Raw genomic sequence first — 20871 nt, forward strand, 5'->3', positions numbered from 1 at the left:
CCGCCCTCTGGGGCTGCAGCCCCACCTACTCTGTGGACAGGTTTCTCAGGGGGAGGCCTTAGGATCATCTTCCCCATGTTAGTTCCCTTTCCTCATCTTTCCTGATAATCACCCTTCCGTGCAGCTCCTGCCCATTTAACAGTTCCACTAGTCCCAGCCCTCCTACCTCCTACCTGCCCTGCATCCCAGGGAAGCCCATCTGTCTTCATTAACCAGAGATTTTGGCTGCCAGTGTGGTCCAGAGCTGGAGCCAACCCTCCTGACCTAAGCCCCCCAAGGCCTGCGCACCCTGGGCTGGAGCTCTGGGGCCAGTGGCTTGAAGGAAGATGAACACAGCCTAACTGGTGTCTCTCTGTAGCCCAGTGGCCCAGGGATACCAGGCAATCCATGTTTATCGATGTCTGAATCAGACTCCTGTACACCCAAACCAGCCCGAATCATCAGGGCTGCTCCCCCAGGAGCCTCAGTCACGGCTGCCCCAGGGCCACAAGGGACATTAGGGTGCTCCCTTATTTGTTCAGTAGATGAAGAGATAGATGACATAGATGACCACAGGGGAGGGACTTGCCCAAGGTCACTGCCTGCTGGTGGTACAGTGGGCCAGGGTCCAGGTCTTCTGCTTTACTGCTTGGGTTCTTCCCTTTACAGTGGGCCACCCAGACATGGGAGGAGCTGGGCAGGCTTGCCCCCCACCCAAAGATCCTGGTGGGGCTCTGCGGGGCTGGACCCTGCTGGCAGACCTTGGGCTCTTAGAAACCTCTGCAACTTCAGAACCTGGGGATCCTCAGGGCTCACCTAGCCCAGCCCCATCCTCATAGAGCAATTGTGGAATAGGGCCCAGAGAGGGGAGCCATCTGCCTGGTCACCAGGCCACTGAGGATCTCCCCCTGGTCTGGGCCACGCTGTTCCTCCTCACTGGCCTTCTTCAGAAGCACCTGTAGGTCGAGGGAGGGAGACAGCCGCCCCCGCTGCCTCTGGCTCAGCCCCTTCCCCCTCCTCCTGCAGGAAGGACTAACAGGACAGCATCTTTCTCCCCCTCTAGGTATCGGACCCACCTCAGTGCTCCCCCTGGACCCTCCCAGCTCAGCTTTGGGGTGGATGTGGGCAGCTGCTGCCCTGGTTAGAGCACTGGATGGGGAATCCAGAGACCTGGATTCAAGTCCTCTCTCTGCCCATTGCTGTGTGATCTTGAGTACGTCACTTCACTTCTCTAAGCCTTCGTGTTTTCACCTGAACGATGGTAATAATTCTACCAGCCCTGCCTTGATCAAGGGAGTCAAATCTGAAAGAAAACACTAGACAAATGTAAGGGGTGGGCCTGTTCTGAGCTGGCCAGAGAGAGGCTGAGAGTATCAGCGAGTGTCCAGAACATGGTTCCTTCCTGGGCCTCTGAAGACTGAGAATACTGACTCCAGTTCTGTTGCTGATTTGCTGTGTGGCCCTGGGCAAGGGGCCTAACCTCTCTGTGCCTCATAAAAACATGGAGATCAATGTTTCTCCATGTTGTGGTATTGACTTCCTGGCAGCAAGGGGAAGCTAAATACAGAAGAGCTTTAAGATCCTTGGAAGAAAGGCCATCTATAAACGTAAGAGATTATTAACAGCATCCAATAATCACGCTGTCTGCTAACAAAAGTAATGCCGCCCTAAAGTCAGGCAGGGAAACCAGCCCTGTCAGCATGGAGGCAGCTCCTAGCTGGGGCTCTGAGGGCTAATAACCCTCTGTGTTTATGTGGGGCTTTGCCTCCTCAAACCAACGACTAATTAGTCCCTCCATGGGCGTGCCCAGGAGGCAGGCAGGAAGGGCATGGGGTGATGAGAGCTGAAGCTCTGAGAAGGGGGGGTATAGCCTGGCCACCCAGCTGGTTAGGGAAGGGCTGGGTTGGGAACAGAAGGATCTTCTGGTTCTCAGCGCCTGCTTCTGCCGCTGGTGAAGTGAGCAGCTGGGCAGAGAGCTTGCCCTCTCTGGGCCTCAGTTTCCTCACCAGAGCTGCCAGGGCAGGAAGGGGTGAGGTATCATGGGGTACGTGGCCAGATCGCCTGCTGGCTTGCCCACCGCCCTTTCCTCTCTGCCCACCTTGATGCCAGATGCCAGCACCGGGAGGGCACTCAGGGCCCCTGCAGCTGTAATTCTGAACCCGGGGTCCCACCGAGAATCCTCTCTATGGCCAAGTCCTCTCGGTGGAGCCCAGGAGCCAGTAGGCCTGCTGGGAGACTCTCTGAGCCTCAGTTCCCTCATCTGCCAAGTGGGGTTGTAATTCCCATCCTGCCAGCTGTGGATGTCCAGACCCTGGGCTCAGTGAGCCGGGCGGGCATTATGACCGGGCAGCCCTCCCGCAGGGCTCAGCCCCTCCAACCTGGACCAAATGTGTGAACGTGAGGCTCGGGTCTCTGCCTGTGGGGAGATGCAGCCGCCTCTGTCTTCCCTGCCGCTGTCTTCCTCTCATCCTCGCTGAGGCCTGCGGGGACTTCCCCGGGGTCCCCAGCTCCTTTACCTCCTCTCTCTTTAGACGACTGCTCTCATTCTGTCTCCCTTTCACCACACAGCCTATTTTTAACTTTCAGCATTGTGGGAGGGGAGGAAGGGCGCAGGCAGGGTGTTTTTTTCCTCTCCTTTTTCTTTGTCTCATTTCTTCTCTGGCCCTCCTCCTGGGGTCCCCGCCTGTTCTGCCCTCCCCGCAGCCCTCCTGTCCTGTCCTCTCGGCCTCTGCCTCCCAGCGCTCTGTCCTTCTCCCCCCCCACCTACTGCTGCCCCCTCCTAGGGCCCCCCTCCCCCCAAGGCTTCTCCTGGGTGGGAGCAGTTCTCTGGTAGTGCCCCGTCTTGTCACCGTCACCCTTGACTGCTGGTGGCTAATCTAGAGGCCCCTTTGTGGCAGCAGCTGACACAGTGATCGCTCCCTCCTCTGGAAACCTGGTCTTTTCTTGGTGTCTAAGACTTTGAATGCTTCTAGGTCTCCTCCCCCTCTTCTAGACAAGCTTTGTGGGTGCCACTCCATCCCTGCCGTTAGCTGCTGGTGGTGGTGGTGAAGCAGGCAGCTGTGGAGGTGTCTGCCCGGCGCCCGCCCACCTTCTTTGGCCACCAACACGCGTATTTTCCTTGGACCCCTCCCACCCCTTACCTCGTCTCAGTCCCTGTCGTTTGAGTAGGTCTGATCCAGCTCTGAGCTTCAGAGACACATGTGTGACCAGGCCTGGCCAGTGGGAGCCCATCCTGGGTTTTACCTGGACCGGGAAGGAGGGTCTTTCCTCTTGGCAGGAATGTGGGATGTCGAGTGGGAGCTGCCAGGGCGCCTTGGCCACCACAGGGAGAGGCTGCCTGAGGAAGACGTCAACGGGGAGGAAAACAGAAGCACATGATGGAAGGAGAAGAGAGAGTCCCAAGCCCTCAACTGAGCACCTGGACCCAACTGTTTCTGATGTTTCCATCACAGGAGCCAATGTATATTTTTTCCCTAAAGCCATTCGGAGTTTGTTTTTTGGCACTTGTAACTGCAAGAGTCCTGACTGGCCCGCTACCCTGGCTTCCTGTCCCAGTTCAGCCCCGTCCCACTCCCTGACCCTTTCCTAGGCTCCCTCCTTCCCTATGGCTGACGATCCCCACATCCTCGGTCCACACCACACTTCTGGGCTTCAGCATGTATCTTCAGCTGCCCTGATGCTTTGGATGCGAAGCCTTGCAGAGGCACTTGAAATGCAGCCTGTCCCAAACTGGACTCATGCTCTGTCCATCTTCTAGGACTTTCTGACTTGGGGATTAATGCTCCCTTCATTCCATCCATCCATCCATCCATCCACACATCCATCCATCCATCCTTCCTTCCTTCTTCCCTCTCTCCCTCCCTTCCTTCTTTCCTTCTATCCATCATTCTTTCATCCATCCATCCATCCACCTCCTCCTCCTCATAGCTACAACAATGATGATGATAATAGCCCATGTTTATGGAGGGCTTACTTGGTGTCAGGTACTGTTCTAATCAATGTACAGGTACTCATTTAATCCTTAAAACAAGCTTATGACATGTTAGTATTATTATCACCGTCTAGAGATGAGGAAACTGAGGCAGAGGGGTTAAGTGATTGACAGTGAGGAAGTGGAGAGCCAGGATTCCTTGTTGCTCAGGACCGTCCTGGGAGTTGTCCTGTATGTCCTGGGCACTCTTGGAGTGGCCGCTGGTTTTCAGGATGGGGTGTCCCCGGGTGTGCTGAATGCCTCTGGCCACAGGGCGCTCACTCCTTTAAGTCCACTCCATTCTGGGACGGCTCCTGCCGTTCTGGATGATGGGTAGGGGGGGTGTCACACATGTTCAGCCGTGTGAGAGCCTTTGTTCAGCTAAACACCTCTGCCCACTTACCCTCGACAGTCTGAAGCCCCCCACGCCCCTCCCTCCTCGACGATTCAGGGCAAAGAGCCTGGCCCTGGAGGAGCCGGGGGGCTCTTGGTGCCTGCTGCCACCCCTCACACCAGGTGGTTGCCCCCAGGTAGAGACCCATCTGCGCATGCACCACGGGAAGCTATGGCTGGGGATAATTTGAGGGGGACCAGGGACCCGGATCCCACCTTGTGGTCCACAGTGATGAGTCTCTGGGCATCTGGTGGACCCGGGGCTCCTGCGGGACCTGGGGGAGCATGGGCCTGAGGCACAGGGCAGGCCTGGGAGCCGGGGTCCTGCTCTGAGCCAGGCCGTCCCACCCCGGCCGGCAACACTGCCTTTGGGCCAACACCACTGTACCATTTTGGGGAGGAGATGAGGGTGCTCAGTACGTGCTGGGGCTGCCCAGGAGGGGCTGAGGCAAAGGAGGAGACCCCTTCCTCTCTGTGGGGGGCATCTGCCAACACCCGGAAGGGCTCTGCCCCAAGAGGCCAGCGTAGTGGCCACAGAGGTGCACCAGTCACATGTCCCTGCGAGGGACACGGTTGGCGCACCACTCCCGGCACTGCATCTTCAGGACCTGCCGCGGCATCTCACCCAGCCTTCCTCTCCCAGGCTGCCTACCTGGCTAATGGCCGAGCACGTCGAGGGTACTAGACCTGGACCTCGTTTGCCCAACGCAGGACCCCTCCCTTGGGTGGTCTTTGCTTGGAGTCCCCCTCATCCTGGCCAAGATGGTCCCTGGGCTGTGCTGAGTCTGGGGCTCAGTTTCCTTGTACATAAAATGGGAAAATTAAAACCCACCTTGGATATCTGAGGATGACACAGGAAAACGTATGGAAAGTGCCTGGGACAGTGTCTGGCTCAGCGTGGCTCTCCCTGGCCATCTGAGCTGCCTCTCCCCTCCCCTCCCCGACTGAGGGTCTGGCTCAGGGCTGAGCACCCAGGAGATGTTTAAAATCCAGGTGTTGGGGCTTCCCTGGTGGCGCAGTGGTTGAGAATCCACCTGCCAATGCAGGGGACACGGGTTCGAGCCCTGGTCTGGGAAGATCTCACATGCCACGGAGCGGCTGGGCCCGTGAGCCACAACTACTGAGCCTGCGCGTCTGGAGCCTGTGCTCCGCAACAAGAGAGGCCGCGATAGTGAGAGGCCCTCGCACCGCGATGAAGAGTGGCCCCCGCTCGCCGCAACTGGAGAAAGCCCTCGCACGGAAACGAAGACCCAACACAGCCAAAAATAAATTAAAAAAAAAAAAAATCCAGGTGTTGAAATGTGGGGAAATAGCAGGAGGGGGCTGCCCAGGCGGGCTCTGCCTCGGAGCCAGTGATAGTTATGTCAGCTCACAACTGCACTCAGAAACACCGATTCAGCACTCACTTCTGAGTGCAAAGCTCTGCGGGGCTGGGCGCCTGGGGTGCAGCCAGGGAGAGGGGAGCAGGGAGGCGGTGGGGGAACGAGGGAAAGAAGACACACAGACGCAGAGGGATAGAGGCTGAGAGAGAGAGGAGATGAGAGATACAGAAAGAGACCCGGAGGGAGAGACTGGCAGAGAATAAACAAAGACAGAGCGATGGAGAGAAATTCAGAGTTTAGAGAAGCAGAGAGCCAGGAGAGAGGGCTGCACGCTCAGGAAATGGAGAGAGACAGAGACAGAGAGAGAAAGAGAGAGAGAGAGAGAGAGGTGACGTCCAGGTCCCCTGTCCCGACAGAGCAACCCTCCAGAGGGCCAGTGGGAGACTTCCTTTTGAGTGAAGGCCTTCTGAGGCTGTCATTTTCCTGGTCAAAGGCCATACCCATTCATGATCCTAACAAGGGCTGGCGAGGGAGCCTGCAACCCGGGGCTAGCAGCCGAGGAGTGGGCTGTGACCTGATTGATGGGGGCTCTGTGGGCCCTGGAGCTTCGTGACAAGCGGGGCTACCAGCCCCTGAGAGGGGCCACCCCTGCCGTGGCCCGTGTCCTCTGACCATTCAGGGAACATCCCTGAGTGCTGGAGCCCTGGTGGGAGGGCTGAGGTGGCGCACAGAAGGGACATTTGTGAATGTACACAGCCAGCCAGCCCTGCGGTGAATGGAGAAGGAGGGGGGTGAGTGACCAAATGTCTGAGTCTCTCTGGCATGGAAAAGTCCCCTCTCATCATGCTACTGCCTCGGTTTGGATGCCTCCAGGGTCAGGCAGCCCACCACCACCCCCAAACAAGAAAGCCTGCTCTGATGCTGAGAAGGGCTTTGCTAGGCTGACGTTTTCCCTCTGGTCTTGGCCGTGGTGTGTGTGTGTGTGTGTGTGTGTGTGTGTGTGCGCGAGCGTGTGTGTGTGCACACACGTGTGCTGGGGTAAGCTGTAAGCTAACACATGAGGTCACAGGGTTGCCTGTGGGGAGAGAATTCTAGGAACTTTTCTCCACACCCCAAAGGGAAGCAGGAGTGTGTCTCTTTGGATCCCTTATTTGATCTCAGCCCTCTATCGCCCCAGAGAAAGACTTCTGACAGATTTGTTTATACTGAGATGCTAGGAAATTACGTTGTAACTTCCTCTAAAGAGGGCAGTTTTTAACCCAAAGGGACACTTCACTTATGGTGGAATGACAGGCCGTGGGAAGCTGGTGGGGAGAGATTTAGATGGGAGGTGCTCTCTCTGGCTCCCATTTCCCACTGGAATCTCTTCCTCTTTATCTTAACTGGAGGTTCTTGGCAGGTGGGGGCCATTTTTTCTGTTTCTTCGTTGTCCCCCGTCAGGGTCAGTGAGCCCCTCCGCCCTCACCCAGGGGGCTCCTTGTGAGTGGCAGGGATGGAACAGTAAGCACAGCCTTTGTACCCATGAACCACATCACCAAGCAAGACCCCAACCAAGGTATGAGTCCTGGCTGTGGGTGGCTTGCTGTGTGATCTTGGGCAAGTCATTGCCCTCTCTGGGCCTCTACTGCCCACCTGGGTAAGGCAAGGTTTGGACTAAGGGTCTTTGAAGGCCCCTCCAGCTGTGTTGATCAAAGGTTCTGGGTCTTTGACCCTCCTTGGGTTGCCAGTCAGCACCTGGGCTAGGCTCTGAGTGCAGCAGGACAAGGTGGATGGACTTCAGATGACCCAGTGGCCCTAGGCCAGCCAGGCAACCAGACTCCTCCATTCAGAAATAACGGGTGAGATCTTAGAGCTGGAGGCCTATAGATTCTCTTGTCTGACTCCCTTGGTGACAGATAGAGAAACCAAGGCCTGGGTACAGGGGTGGCTTGCCCAAGTCCCTCAGCATATTAGCCTTGGGTAGGAACTAAAAATAGGCCTCCTGCAGCTCTGTACAGTCAGTTGGGTCTTAGGGGTAAATCCTGGTGGGCTCCCTGATAGAGGTGAAAGCTAAGGTAGGCTCCAAAGGAAAGTGTGAGTGGAGAGTTATCTTCTAGGGAGAGGCTCCAGGGGAAGGGGAAGGGGTTGGATTGTTTACCTGTCCTTGGCCTGTGTGCCTCCTGCATCCTGGGGTTCTAGAAGCCCGGGAAACGGCTGGTGTCTGAGTTGGCCATTCTGCACGTGGTCCCTGGTGTGCAGTGATGGAAGACACCTCTCCCTGTGCTGTGGGCTGTCCCTGGACCAGCGGCTGGACTGGGCTGGACATGGCTGTAAATCACCCATGGAGCCGGGCTGGTGGAGATGGTTTATGCATCTCAGCCATCTACCCTGCAACTCAGAACGGGCAGTAACATGTCATTTTAACGAGGTTGTGAATTTCCTTGTCACCCAGGAGGTTGACAGGCATGGCCATCACCACCTGGCTTATCCCAGGCCCCTCCAGGGAGTGGCTGCAGAAGGCAACGGGGCCACGGGTCCAACTAACCAGACCTGGGAGAGAGGTGGAACTGGCTTGACTTTGGGCACCCCACCCACCTCCCACTTTGCCTCACCCTGCTCTCCAGGCATCTCTCCCCTTTGGCAGCTGATCCCACTGTCCTTGAATATGCTGTGTGGATTTTCCTCTCCAGATCTCCACTCACACTGCTCCTGCCACCTGGAGCACCTCTCCTTTCCTTTCAACTATCCAGATTCCTCTTTCAAGGCCTAGGTGAAGACCTCTGCCTTCAGGAAACCTCCTGTGGCCAGCCCAGCCATAACCCTTAGACCTCTGGGGAGGTGATCCCCATTTGCTTGCTAACTCCAGTGGCCAGGCTGGGGGCTGTCTGGAGCAAGATGACAGAAGGACTGGGGAGGCTACATCCAGGCGCAGCTGGAAAGAGGTCTGTGATTGATTAGTGATGTCTGCCAGGGTCAGGGAAGAGAAGACTAGTCCCTCACGTTTGCTTCCCTGCAGAGGCATCTGGGCCATGTGGCCATTTATCTTAACAATTGTGCATGTGTTGACGCTAAACTTCGCTCATTTCTTTACCCTCTGTCTACCCAGGGGAGACACAAGTTCCTGATGGCAGACACCCCGCCCACGCTTTCTCTGTGTCCCTCATAGTGCTAGGCACACGTGAAGACTCGACAAACCCTAGACAGATGGAGGGGCAGTGAGTAAAATTCTGTCACTTTCCCTGGAGCTGGGAAATAAGTCACAGGGCATCAGAGCCATTTACAGAGGAGAGACCTGGGTGGCCCAAAGTGGGAAAGCATTTTCTCAAGATCCCAGAGGGAGTGAGTTCTGGGAAGGTCCTTGCTGGGCAATAGAGGTTGCTGTATTGCTGACGGGTGTTTCTCAGACTGGTGGGGCAGGGTCCGGCATTCAGCCAGGCATCGGGATCTCTAGGCTACCTCCCTGGCCCATGTAGATGCTCCTCTTTTTCTCATCTGAGACTCTGAGAGCATTCATTAGTGCAACATCCTCCCACATGTGGGAGCCACACCTGTCATTATCCCCATTTTACTGATGGGAAAACGGAAGGAGCATGGGGTTCATGGCTGGACCCCAGGGCCCAGCCCACCCAGCAGGTTGGTGGTGGCTGGAGTGGCTCTGGTTCCAAACATAGGCGGTCTCAGCTCAGGCCAGTCCCCAGGCTGGTAAAAGAGGCAGGTCTCCTCTTATAGACGCTGATGCAGAGGGTGTGAGTTAGAAAGTCACTTACAGGCCATTAATTAGTTCTGAGCCCCTTGTGATCCAGATGGAGAAAATGAGGCCCAGAAAAGGTCGGGGGTGACCCCAGGCCACACAGCCTGTCCATTTCTGACAACCAGGTCTCACAAGGAATGCAGAATAGAGGGTCAGCCGAGCTGTGTGTCTGGGCCCTTGCTGGGGTCTCACTCTGCCCAGACCCTAAGACACTGAAGAGAGGGACCCACAGAACTCCTGCTCTGGCAGCCTGCCCTGGCCAGCGTGGCACTAGTACGTGCCTTGCTTTTCTACCAAGTCAGATACTTTGACATCCTTCCCATCCTGTGAGAGTAAGGAGAGCAAGCCCTAGGCCTAGGGAGGCCAAGCAGCATGCAGACCAGGTTATAGGCCTGGGGCTCAGAAGGGACGCCTGGGGCACCCGGTCTCTGAGCCTTGCTACCTCATCCCCAAAATGAAGTGGGATCAGCACACCTCTGCAGGCTAATCCAGCTTCAAGTTCTCATATGGTACAAATGACTGATAGTAGAACCTTTCCTGAAACCGTGTTGGCAGGAAGGGGGAGGGAAAGGCTGAAGGCGGGAACAGGGTGCTGGGGTTCTGAGATATGGGTCATGATGTGGTCCAGAGAACAGGTCTGGGGACCAGACACGTCCCCTGCTTCTGAGCTCCTCCCAGCCTGGCCTTCCTCTTCTCCCTCCTTTCCCTCTGTCTCTCCTCGCCTCCTCTGTTCTCCTGCTGCAGCTGTTAATTCAGTCCTCCCCTCGGCGTGGAGCGCCATAAAGAGCTGGCCTTCAGCCAGATTTGCATTGGTAGTTTATTGATTTAATTAAGCAGGGGCTGTAAGCAGCGCCCCCCTCCGTGGTGTGAGCCGGGCAGGGGCTGGGCTGGGCACCTGCGGGGCGGCTGACGGGCACTAGAGACCCACGGAGGCTGCTGATATCAGGGCAGCCTGATTCAGAGACCTGTGCTTCCTGTGACCTTTGTCCCTTTTGGACTCTCTCAGAAGTGACATCGCAAGTGGCAGTGACAGCTTAATCAAGCCCAGAGCCTCTGCCAGAGAGACGGGGCCTCATTGGACAGTGGGCAGAGTGAGCCCCGGCCCCAGCTCAGCAGCACCTCCTCCTGCAGATGCCCCGCCCAGCGCCCCGGGAAGGCTGTTCTTTTGTCCTCTAAACGGAGCCATAGTTCCAGAGGCCTGTAGCGTGCTCCCCGTGCCCAGCCTTGCCTGGCATCTCCAGATGCCATCGTGGAGCGGGCATTTGCTGTGTCTGCAGAAGAGGCAGGAGTGACTTTAAATGACCTGCACGCTCCCCACCCCTCCCTGACCAGGGAGCACTGGCCAGGGGGACCGTGTGGCCTTCCTCCCAGCTGCCTTCTCCGGGCCTCCATCTTTCGGGATGTAAGTAAAGTTTGGAGTCAGCATTATCTGAGGTCACTTCTAACTCCTTGGTCGTCCTTCCTCTTGTGCCCAGGGAGCTGTTCTTACGCCACGAGTGCTAGGCACTGGGCTGGGGGATTCGCACACTTCCAGGGTCAGCCAGTCCTCATTCCAGCTTTGGAAAGTGGGCAACCTCATCCCTAACTTAGAGATGAGCAACTCAAGAGAGGTTGAGTTACCTGCCTCAGGCCACACAGCTCTTAAGTGGCAAAACTTCTTGGTTTGAGCCCAGCCAGTTTTAGGAGGGGTGACAATGATGTTGATGGATGTTTCCCGTGGCATCCTCCCCACCCTATTGCCACATCAGCCCCTCCAGTCAGTCACAAGACACCTCCCTCCTCCCCAGAGCTGGAAGAAAAGGTCTGCGTCAGGGGAACAGGAAGGACCCCTGGGGGACAGAGATGCTGCAGGCAGCCTTTGGTCCTGTCCTTTGGAGAGGAAGATGGAGACCCTTGTGGCCCAAGTTGGCCACACTTCCCACAGGGAGCCAGGAGGCTGGGCAAGGGGTGGGGCTCTGCAGAGTGGCATCTTTGCAGGAGTGGGACTGTGTGCAGGGGAAAAGCCTTGGTAGCTCAGAGCCTGATGGATCTGGCAGGGTCCTTCAGGCCCATTGCCCAGATAAGAACACTGAAGCCCAAGGTCACACAGTCTGGGTGGCAGTCTCCCAGGGAGAATCCAGCCTGGACTCTGCTGACCCTCCCCCCGTGTATAGCCCTAGCCACCAAGAACAAGGTGGGCACCAAGCGGGTGCAGGAGGGCAGGCGGGCACAGGCACCTGCCCCACAAGCCTGTGTCAGCAGCGTCTGTGTCATGAGTTCACAGCTGCTGGCGAACATCTGTTCCGTCTCCCACCCTGACACCTTCTGCCACCCCACCCGCTCTGCCTCTCTCTATAGCTTTCTCAGTTTCTCTGTGTCTCTGATTCTTTCTCTCTCCTCCCTTGCTCATTCTCTGAGTCCCTCAGAATTGGTCATCTCTGCCCCATCCACTGGGCAATACCAAACTCTCCAGTGCCCAGGACCCAGGGGGAGGTGTAGAGTCGAGCGTGACAGGCCAGGCTTGGGGACTGCAGGGCTGGGGGCTTTGCCATTCCCTGGCTGACCACCCTGAGCTTCCATCTCCTCATCTGTAAAATGGGAATAACAGTTCTCACCTCAGAGGGCCATTGTGGGATTGAGGGCTGAGGACAGTGCCCGGCACCTTCCAAGGCTCCCTCTGCTCCCCACCTGGGTTCAGAGTTACTGCCACGGTCATCCAACCTGCCCATTCCCCAACTTGGACATGCCCAGGACTCCTGGGAAGCCCTGAGAAGGTACAAATTCCCAAGCCCCATTCTCCCAGCTCACTTGTGCCCAACTGGTTCCACCATGCTGTAACCCTCCCTGCCAAGTTGTCCCTGAAAAGCTGTCATCTACCTCTGGTGTGTCATGATGGTTAACAGGGTAGGCTAACAGATTGGGGTCCTGGAGCCACCACTCAATTCTCCCAGCCTCAGCGCACGTCTGTAAAATAGGAAGAACAAGGCACCCTTCACAGGCTTGATGAGAGAGCTCCTGTAAAGCCCTCGGCATAGGGCCTTCTGTGGACATCAGAAGGCTCAACAAATGGGGCTGGCTATTCTTGTTGAGCTCCTCCAGGGGCAGGGAGCTCAAACCACCCCACGCCGCCAGAGACTGCTCAGAGAGCTGGGATGGGATAGGAGGGGGTGCCCATTCTAGATGACACCTTGGCGTGTTGAAATGCTTCAGTGCCCCAAGGAATCCTTGCCTCTGCCTACTTGTCCTTTTTCTCTTTCCAGAAGCCTCCCCCACCTGCCCACAACACTGACTTCTTCCTCTGGCCTCTTGCAGCATGACTGCCTAAGCCCACACCTGCCATCTGTTTCCTGCTGGTTTGCTCATTCTCTCTCACCTGGGGTGTCACAAAAGCCTCCCAAGTGGTTGTCCTGGCTCTCCCCTGCCCTCTCCACTCCATTCTCCATCTTCATCTGGAAAGATTAAAAAAGAGCATTTTTTTGGAGTATTTCTTAGTATAAAGTGCTCAAATCTTAAATGTGTAGTTCGGTGGATTTCTGCATGTGTATACACCATACAAATGTCCCATCGATTGAGATACAGAAAAATTCCAACAGCCCAGCAGGTTCTCTGTGCCCCTTTTCCAGTCAATAATCTCCCTGGAGGTAACCAGTATTCAGACTTTAATTCCCAAAGTTAATTTCATCTATCCTTGAGCTTTGTTTAAATGGAAGCACATAGCATATTGTCATTCTGTCTGCCTTTCATTCAGCATCGTCTGTGAGATCCAGGCACACAGTTGCCTGTATCAGGAATTAGTTCTTTGTCATTGCTGTGTAGTATTTCATTGAATGGGCATGTCATCAATTATTTCTCTGCTCTCCAGTAGATGGACATTAGAGTTGTTTTCAGATTTTGGCTGTGATGACCATTTTTGTGCACATCCATGGCGGTCATTGGCTTTCATTTCTCTTGGGTAAATACCTGTGAGTGGAAGTTAGATCATCACACAGGCATGTGTTTAGTTTCAGTAAGTACTGCCAAACAGTTTCCCAAGGGGTTGAACCAATTAACACTCCCACCAGCAATGTATGAGCCTTCTGGTAGCTCCACATTCTTGTCAACCCTGGGAGTTATCATTCCTTTTTAATTTTAGCCATTTTGGTGGGAGAATGATGGCATCTAATTGCAGCTTTAATTTGCATTTCCCTAATGATTGATGAGGTTGAAAACTTTTCACATGCTTATTGGATAGCCAGAGATCGTTTTTTGTACACTAAGTCTTTTGCCAGTGTTTTTTATTGGGTTGTCTGTTTTTTTCTTGATGTGGAGATATTTTTCTTTGTTCCTTTTAAAATTCTGGATTTGATTAATCTATTGGTTATATGCACAGGAAATGTGCTTTTCTATCTTCATCACTCACTTCCTGTCCTCTAAGAACCCCTCACCTTGCCACCACTGAGCCTTTGAACATGGGGTGCCCTCTGACAGGTGGAATCTCCCCTTCTTCTCCGCCTCACTGGGGCTTGCTTTTCAAGACCTAAATCAAACTCCACCTCCTCGAGGAAGTTGGCCCTTCTTGCTCCCTGCTCCATAGTTAATATCCCCTGTGTTTTGTATGCATCAGAGCACGTAGCCCATTGGAGACAATAAATGTATGCTGAGGGGCACCTAGCTTCTGTGTGCATCTCTGGGGCAGGATGGTGTCTTCTTTGTCACAGCTGCCCTATACCTCACACGATGCTGGTTCTCAATCAACTCTTGTAGTAGGTTTTCAAAGGTAGGATGGAGGCATAGCCCAGTTTGCCTGCAACGGTCCCAGTTTATACCTATTGACACAGCATGGTTATGAGAGCCCCTCTTGGAAGCCCTGAGGGGAGGGGAACAGGAGGGGTAGCCAAGGGAATGTTGAGGAAGAGAACATTTGTTTCAGGGACAGACCTAGGTCTAGTGCTGACCTGCTGCCAATATGCTATGTGCTCTCAGGTAAATCTCTTAATCTCTATGCCTCAGCTTCCTCTTCTGTGAAATGGGGAGAAAAAATCTTTCATCCCCTGTGTGTCACCGGGTGGTTATAAGGGTAGATGAGATGCCAGATGAGCGTGTGACAGGAGCACAATGCAGATGCACCGAGAAGCCACTCCTGCCCTAGGGGAGCCTCTACCTGGGAGGGGAGAGGTCAGGCACCCCCGCCCCGCTGCAGTCACGTGAGAAGGGAGGGGCCCTGGGAGAGGGGCACTGAGCACGCTCAGAGGCAGCAGAGGCCTGTCCTGGTGGGGGCAACCTGGCGGGATATTAACATCAGTTAGATCCAGGTGGTGGCTAAATGTCCTTTGTTGATTGTTCAGAACATTTCATCATCAAAAAATTTTTTAATTAAAATATAAAAGCATAGATTGGGCTCCTCCAGCCCCGTGGGTGCCTGTGAGGAGCCCCCTTCTGTTGCTGCTTGGGGCATCACCTGTCGATGGGGCCGGGCACTGTGAGGGGCTGCCACCCGCCCCACGTGTAGGACTCAGCTCTGACAAAGGAGGACTCATGCCCCGTGTGATCAGTCCGCACGCTCCCTCGGATGCCGCCTGGCTGAGGACAGGTGTGCTCGGGGCTGAGGGACAGTGAATCAATGCGGGTGCTGCCCGCCGAGAGCCAGGTGCCAGGCCTGGGGAGGGGGCGGAGGTGGGAAGTGGCAGAGGCGAGCTCGGCTGACTTCCAGAGTCAGAGTCAGGGTGGGGCCCCTTGGAGGTCACAGTCTCATTGTACAGATGGGGAGACCGAGACCCAGAGGGCAGACAGGACTTGATCCATGTCACATGGGAAATTCTGGGGGCCAGACTTCCCCACTGACTCCACTTCCCACCTGCCCCACGCTTGCCAGGGGCCAGGAGGCATTTTTCTGAGTTCTGCTCAGGTTTCGGAAGCCTGAGGCTACCTAGTAAACCCACACACGTGGGGCGACCTCTGTGTCTTGGCGCTGGGCGTCCCTGAATGGAGAGCCTCGGGGTCATGGGGAGTCTGGGAGGCCGAGCGGGCCGCTGCGGTGCTGCCGCTGGTCACCTGGCTTGTGGAGACGATTATCAGCATCTCTCCCCAGCTCCCCAGTCAGTGCCTAGAGGTTGGTGCCCTGAAATCGGCCACGACGGTAGTACTGACACCGTGGAAATCGACACGTGGTACAAGGCAGAGTGGTTCCCTGGATGCTGAGTTGCACCTTTACCAGCACACCACTGCCTGGGCCCCATCCCCCTCCCACACGCAGCTCCAGGTTATCTGTTCTTTACACTGGGTTCTGGGTGAGATTTCATTTGAAGGAAGGTTTAAAAAATTTTTTTGAAAATCATTGTTTTGAACCATTCTATTCGTTTTCATCTGTCCTGGGTGTGCCAAGGAAACCTACATGTTATGGACTTACCTGGGCTAATGTGTGTGTCCTGAACTGACCCTGATTCTGGGCTATCCTGGGCTAGCGGGTGTTCCAAGCCAACCCAAGTACTCTGGGCTACCATGTGTGTCTGGGCTAACCCTGGCTAATGTGTGTGTTCTGGGTTAATAGGTGAGTCTGGGCTAAGCTGTGAGTGAGTTCTAGGCTAGCCTGGGCTGACACATGTATTCTGACATAACCTGTAGGTTCTGGGCTACCCCGGGGACTTATTGCAGACTAACGTGCAGGGCCTGGGGGAGTCCGCATTCCTCTCCTGGAGACAAGGACAAGCAACAGAGCTCTAGTCCCTATGCCCTCCTATTTTTCAGTGGTGGGAGAGAGGCCCTCAGTTTTCCTTCTGATAAATGAGAACAACCAGAGGTTAACAATGAACTTGGAGCTCCGTTGGGAGCAGTCACCTCAAGGAGCCTCAGGAGGACCAGAGCCAGCCTCCTCCTGGGCTCGGGGGTGAGGGGGAAGCCCAGCCAGCTCCTGTGTGGGGCAGGCAGGACTGGGCTGGGCGGGTGAGGGACAAAGGGGCCATTGTGGGCTCTGGGGAGGAGGACAGACAAGAGGAGGGCTCTCTGCCCTTCCTGACTCTTCCTGCAGAAGGAAGGCGGGGACCTCATTTAAGACTTGACTCCAACCCCAGCCTCACCAGGAACCATACCCTCAAGGAGGCCTGGCATTCAGGCACAGCTCTGTGTCAGCCAACATCACCCCTGGCCACCCGTGGTTTTGGGGGATGGAGGATCATCTCTCCAGTTGACAGATGAGGCAACTGAGGCTCTGGGAGGCGAAGAGTCAGGACGGAGTCCCAGGTGCCCCTAGCTTTGAGGCCAGTTCTTCCTAGACTCTGTGGCACCTCTCAGAATCCCTGTCCACGTGACCTCCCTCTGCCCTTGGTCCAACTTCCTCTGCCTCCCCCGGGGCACCGAGGCAAGAGCTACTGTGTCCGCTCTCTTGGTAGCTTCCCTTCTGCTCCAGACTGAGGGCCTGCTTTCTTGGGGCTCTGCTGGGCCTGCTGGGAGAGGATTCCCTCCAGCGTGTGTGCCCTGTGGGTGCCGCCACATCGTGCTGGCCAGATCCAGCGACAGCAGCATCATTGCCCCCGATGCCACTGAGAAGGCCAGTGCTGACCTCAAAGTGCTACCCGTACCCTGAGTTAGGGACACCCCTCAGCCATCTTCGCCATTGGGCACATCTGTCCTTCCCACCTTCCTCCAATCAAATCCACTCATTCCATCCGTCCTTTAGTATCTAGTTCCTGAGCCCCTCCTGAGGGTGGGTGCTGTGCACGCCAGGCAGATGCCGCCCCGGTCCGCCTGCAACTTGCAATTCCTGAACCCACTCCAGCCTTGCTTCTGCCACTCCCTCTACGTGCAAGACTCTCTCCTCACCCCCTCTTCCAGGAAGCCTTGCCTCACATGGCCCCCTTGAAAACTGCTCGCTCACTCACTGGGTGCCCTCCTGGCAACCCCAGATCACTTCCTAGGATGGATGGGTCTGGAAACACTCTGGTCCATGTGAGAGTTGTGTCCACTCCAGGCTGAGATCCTTCAATCCTTCCCCTGCCTCTGGGAAGGCCAGCACTTCTATCAAGGCCACAGCAAAGGCCCTTCTCCCGTGTTGTCTGGGCTGGCCGGGGCTGGCACAGGGGTCTCTACACCCACCAGCTGTGCAGGACAGAGCAGCACCTGGGGATCGTGGAGAGGCGGGCCGTCCGAGCCTTGCCTTTATGGGTGGGACTTTTTGCACCAGAATCACCAGCCTGACCTAGTGTTTCCGTTTCTGGTGTCTCATTCACCCCTCATTCCCCCTGTTTGGCCAGAGTTAGGGATGGGTGGGCAATCCTGTATGGAGGAGTCCAGGGTCCTGAAGGGAGGGCCTGCCCACCCTCACCCCCAGCTCCCACAGAAGAGGGGCTCCTGGTGGCCCTCCGGATAAAATCCTGACAACCTCCAGAGGCCTGTGAGGTCAACAGGGTCTTACCCCTGCCTGACCCTCCAGTCTCGGCTCATAGCATGCACCCCACCTCTGGGCCCGCTCCTCCGTCCTCGGGCTGCCTCCCTGTGCTCCCCCCCCCAAGTCTTTCCCTTCACCTCTCCCTATCCTCTCTTCCTCCAGAAAACACAGCCTCAGCTTTGAAGGGGAGGTGACACAATGACTTCTGAGCTCGAGGTCATAGGCCTCCTGGGGGGAAGGAGGGAGAGGAGGGCTGGGGGGAGGCAGAGCACAGGAGGGTTTGGAAAGGCAGAGAGAAAGTCCGGGAAATGATGTTTGGGCTGCGTTGTAGAGGGCTCTGGATGTCAGCACAGACAGGGGTTGCTTCATTCCATTGGGAGCCATTTAAGGTTCATGAGCAGGAGACGGATATGACAGGGCAGGCCTTGGGGGTCACTTAGTGGCTACGAATAGGAGAGGGGCGGACCTGGAGGTGGAGACTAGGTTATGTCCACGCTGGGGTCTGAACACGGATTTAGGTTTTGGGGTGACCTTGGGCTTCAGTTTCCTTTTCTGTCAGGTGAGTAATCATCCTAACCTTGTGGAAAGAGGCCGTTTTACTTGGGTCTTGACCTGCCTCATCTTCTCTGGACACCATGGCCTGCAATTCTGACACTGGCCGCTAGGTGGCAGCCAGCTCCCAGGAGCCCCACCTGCAGCCCCAAGCCTGGGCCAGGCGACTTTCCCCCTGAGGGGACCAGGCTCAGTGCCGCCTCATCCCAGCCCGCTGTTTTTTGGTGGAATCTTCTCTCCTTACCCACCCACCAGCTCCAGTCCAGACAGAGGCCTCGGGGGCCTTGGGGCCCAGAGGGGAGGCCATGAATGAGAAACTCACTGGCCACACTGCCCATGTGGGAGCCTCTCTCTGGGACGGCTCTGTGCCAGGCACAGGGAGCAAGGGACAACTTGTGTAGGGTTGCCAGATGTAGCAAATAAATACACTATTTGGGACATAATTATGCTAATAATTATTCATCATTAATCTGAAATTCAAATTTGTCTGGCAACCCTGGCCCTGTGGCACCAGCCATCCTGCGGGACAAGCCCAGTCATTCACACATCCGCACTGAGCACAGGGCTGAGGGCTGTCAGAGAGGGAGCTGACACAAGGTGGGCCAGGCCCAGCTTCAGGTCACAGTCACCTTCCCCTGGATGCTTCTCCATCTATCTGTCCACCCATCCACCCATCCACCCACATTTCTGATTCACTCCCTGAGGACTGGCTAGGCTCTGAGGACACAGAGACAGCCAGCCACTGTCCTCACATTCTCATGGGCTCTATTTCTGTCTTTCTAGTTCCAGCCCACTTTGCTTCTCTCTGGAGCCTTTGCAGAGCCTGGTGGTGGAGCCAGATGGCATCCACCATTCCTGCCTGCTCTGAGGGCTGTGCCCACCATTCTGGCTGGACACATACACTCCACTTGCCCCCTCACTGGACTGGGGTGTTCAGAGGGCTGGGGTGGCTCGGAGTGTTGGCAATTGCACCTTTACCAGGTAGTCGTGCGCATGAGTGGGACCAGGAAGAGCAGGGAAGGGAAAGGGGAAACAAGGGCTGAGGGAGGCCCGTTCTGTGGACAGGTCCAGAGGAGGGGCCTTCCACGTGGAGACATCATCTATCTCTCCTCACCTCCCCGGGGAACAAGGGGCTCAGGACTCAGAAGGCCAGCTCAGGGATGCCTCCTGGAGACCAGCCTCATCTCCTGCTCCCATGATGGTAGATGTGGAAACTGAGTCCCAGAGAGGGGCAGTGAGTGACCCAAGGCCACACAGTGTCCTGCTCCCGACTGAGCGTGTTGCCCTGTGTCCTCCAGTCTCTGATCTGCTCTAGCTCTCGGGCTGCATGAGGCACCTTCTGTCCCCCAGGAGTCCCCAGCAGGCCCTAGACTAGGCCATCTGCAGTGACGCAGCCTGGCGCCTGGAGAGCTGTCCTCATCAGCCCTCCTCACCAGGAAGAAGATTCATGAGGCAGGTAAGTTAGTTTAAAGGAACCTGCAGTCTTTTTATCACCTTGATGGCTACAATGGATTTTGTTTCAGGGAGTATCTGTAAGACTTTAATTAAATCAGGAACTCAGGCCCCGCCAGCTTCCTTGCTGCTTATCAGCTTCTTAAGGCCGTGATTCATTACCCAGGATTATTTTTTTTCATCCCTGAAATAATCTTTAAAGGCCTTCTATCAGGGAGATTAAAGCCATAAGTCATACACGCACACATGGACGCTTTCTTTTTGTCGGCACACGGTGGCGTAGAGCCACCCAGAGGACTGGGCCACGTGCTGCCCTGGCTTCCTCGGTGCCTGGGGACCCTCTGCTGTCCAGGCCAGGGAGAGGAGCAAGTGGGTGTGGCCCCCTGGCTGGGCAGAGTTTTGGCTGGGGTTGTGAGTGCTGGGGTAGCCTGGGTGGGTGGGAAGTAGGAGAGAAAGGAACTCAGCATCGGGCTTCCCCTTTCACCAGGGACGCCTGACGTCCTGGGTTAGAAAGGCCAGGCCTGTCACACATCACCCGCTACCCTCACCAACAAAATACAAAGGAAAGCAAGGGACAGAGAGACTGACTGAGCTCCTCTCTCGACCTGCGGCTTACCTTTTCCTCTTACTCTTCATCCTTTGCTTGGTGACTTTTCTCCTTCCTTCATTTAACAAACATTCACTGGCCCTGCAGTGGGTCGCTGTCTCTTCTGGGTGCCGTGCAGGGCAAGATGGATGAGAGGCCTTTTAGGGACACAGACAAGTAGTGAGTGATGACACTACACTTATTTCTCTCTTCGTCTCTTTGCCTCCACGTCCCCCCTTCCCTATCTTTCTCTGTCTCTGTCTCTCAAACCAGAGAAGCAAGGCTTTCTTTTCTAGTGAGAGGCAGGATTGTTACTGGAGGTAGTGGCCCTGGACTCATCTTGAATTGCTCACCATGACTCTCCCTGGGCCAGCTTCCTTGGGGCAGAGTGGTCTCAGTCCATGTTCCCAGGCCCCTGAGGATGAATGAAGTCCTTGGTTCAGCCTCTAATGGGGATAAGGGCACCCAGGGGCATGGAGAGAAGAGGGCGGCCTGCCTGGAGGAGGTGGCGATGGGGCCTCGGGTCAGGCTGCAAAGAGCTTGGGCCTG

The 20871-nt window shown here is 55.8% G+C and overlaps 1 long non-coding RNA gene across 1 annotated transcript; it reads right to left on the reverse strand.

The window, feature by feature from the left end:
• Positions 1-13320: 13320 nt before the first annotated feature.
• LOC309635963 lies at positions 13321-20374 on the reverse strand. The gene is made up of 3 exons (XR_014249127.1): positions 20353-20374; positions 16010-16125; positions 13321-13333 (listed from the first exon to the last, which is right to left on the reverse strand). It is a non-coding gene; the product is annotated as an uncharacterized lncRNA (long non-coding RNA).
• Positions 20375-20871: the final 497 nt, after the last annotated feature.

This window comes from Balaenoptera borealis (genome assembly GCF_965194805.1).
Source record: "Balaenoptera borealis genome assembly, chromosome: 10".
In the NCBI taxonomy this organism is placed as follows: Eukaryota; Metazoa; Chordata; class Mammalia; order Artiodactyla; family Balaenopteridae; genus Balaenoptera; species Balaenoptera borealis.